Genomic DNA, 2,587 nt, shown 5'->3' with positions numbered 1-2,587 from the left:
CATTTTAGCCTTTCTGCCAATTGATTTTCTTTGTCTGAATATTCAGGAGGTCTCATTTGTATTTTTCTACTGGGTAATAAAGCCCCAATCACCTGTCCTGCTAGTGCTGCCTTTTTGGCTGCCGCATCTGTTCTCCTGTTTCCTTGTGCCACTTCACTATTTCGCGTCTGGTGGGCTTTGCAATGCATTATAGCTACTTCTTTGGGTTCCATTATTGCTTGTAACAATCTTAATATCTCTTGTCCATACTTTATATTACTTCCTTGAGAATTTAAGAGCCCTCATTCTTTCCAAATTGCTCCATGAGTAAAAAAAGTCCAAAAAAATTTAACAGACTCACTGTTGCCTCTAAACATATTTGCTCTGAATCCGCTCCAGTCAAAATGTCATCCACATACTGTAAAAGAGTGACATTTTTGTTACMTTCCTGCCATTGGGCTAGTTCTTTGGCCAAGATCTTACCAAACAGGGTAGGACTGTTCTTGAATCCTTGAGGAAGAACTGTCCAGCATAACTGCTCCTTCCTCCTCGTAGTGGGACTTTCCCATTCAAAGGCGAAAATTGTCTGGCTTTGTTCTATAGGAATACAGAAAAAAGCATCTTTTAAATCTAGCACTGTAAAAGAATTGTTAGTCTCAGGCACTGAGGCTAAAAGAGTATATGGGTTTGGCACGGTTGGATGGATATCTTTTGTTATTTGGTTCACTGCCCTTAGGTCCTGGACCAGTCGATATTCTTGGGAGYGCGGTWWCCTTACCGGCAGRATTGGTGTATTGAATTCAGACTGACACTSTCTAAGCAAGCCAKATTGCAAGAAGGCATTAATTAGGGGTTCCAATCCTCTACGTGCTTCTAGCTTGATAGGGTACTGATGCACYCTAACTGGCTTCGCTCCTGGTTGTAGCTCTGTTTTGACCGGAGTTGCATTTTTTGCTTTACTTGGCTTTGTTGAGGCCCAAACCAAGGGAATCACTGCATCCAATACACTTGAAGGGATACTTGCACTGTTATCGTCTGGAGCTGATTCCATCAAAAGGCAGATTTGTGCTCTCCATGCTGATTCTGGAGGGATGTGGAGCTGCACGGAACTCTCACAAGAGGTCACTTGCGCATTCAGTTTGCATAGTAAATCCCGTCCTAATAAAGGGAGGGGACACTCTGGCATAGAGAGAAATTCATGAGTCAATTTAGTACCTCCAATCATACACTCCATTGGTTGCAAAAATGGCCTCAAAGCTTTCCTTCCTGTAGCCCCAACAATAGTGGTAGTAGTCTTACTTAAGGGTCCTTTACAACTAGTTATCAAAGAATGAGTGGCTCCACTATCTAATAAAAAATCTATAGTTTCATTCCTCAGCTTTACTGGAACCAGAGGATCAGCTGAGGAAATTCTAATTTTCTCCCCCGGTCCCCTTCATTCCATATTTGACTCCTCTAACATAATTAGGTCAGTGTTTGCTGGGCTCTGTAGCTTTGTTATCCTTCTTYGAYTYSGACATTCATYTTTCCRGTGCCCTTCCTGTCTACAAATTGCACATTGATTTGGACCCAAAGCGGGTCTAGGGAGGCCTCCTCCTGGCCTCCCTCCCCTTCCACCTCTTCCTCCTCTGTTACCTCTTCTGCTTCCCCTGCCCCTGCCTTGGAATTCATTCCTCTGGACAGCTGCCAGGATAGAAGCCTGTAGTTTCATTCGATTTTGTGTTTCTCTTGTTCTCTTTTCATCTCGATTATTCTATACCTTATACGCTATTTCTATCAGCTGTGAAATAGACATTCCCCCAGCTCCATCTACCTTCTGTAGCTTCTTCCTAATATCCTGAGCTGACTGGCCAATGAAGACCATATTAAACAGCCTTTGGTTTGTTTCCTCATTTAGATCCAGGTCTGTCCATTTCCTGGCTGTTTCGCATAATCTTTCATAAAAGGCCGAGGGATTTTCTTCAGGCCCTTGCTTTACTTCATACAATTTTGATACATTCTTTGGTTTCGGAACCCTGTACYGAACCCCATATAAAATTAGCTGTTGATACTGCYTCAATAGCTCCCTACCCCCGCTCCTATTTGGATCMCACTCTGGATCCTTTCTGGTGGGTAAATAGACCTCAGGATCCCCCTTTCTGTCCCTTCTCTCACCCTCTTCTTTTGCCTTATCAATTACCAGCCTCTTTTCTTCTCCTCTCAGGAAAGCATTCAACAGCACCTGCACATCTCCCCAGTTAGGATTATGAGTTATCGTAATAGTCTCCAAAAGCTGATGCAGCTTCTCAGGATTTTCCCTATATGATCCAATAGACTGTTTCCAGTTTAGTAAATCCGAGATTGTAAAAGGAACATGTACAAATACTGGCAGCCCTTCTGGCCCCACTACTTGTCTCAAAGGAGCCTGTATAACAGGTTGTTTCTGTCTCCTAGTTCGGCCAGAAACAGGGCTGGACTCTTTGCTTTCTAGCGGGGGGGGGGGGCCCATGCTTCAACTGAGGTGGAATCGTTTCCACAAGAGGGGGGCACTGTCAGTAGTTGTACATCCTCCTGCTCCTCTCCATTCAGAATTTTTCTGTTAGCACAATACCCGCTCTCTTCCTTCTTT

Source organism: Rhea americana, unplaced genomic scaffold, assembly GCF_003343005.1.
Source record: "Rhea americana isolate MKP2758 unplaced genomic scaffold, rheAme1 scaffold_273, whole genome shotgun sequence".
In the NCBI taxonomy this organism is placed as follows: Eukaryota; Metazoa; Chordata; class Aves; order Rheiformes; family Rheidae; genus Rhea; species Rhea americana.
This window is presented reverse-complemented; position numbering follows the sequence as displayed.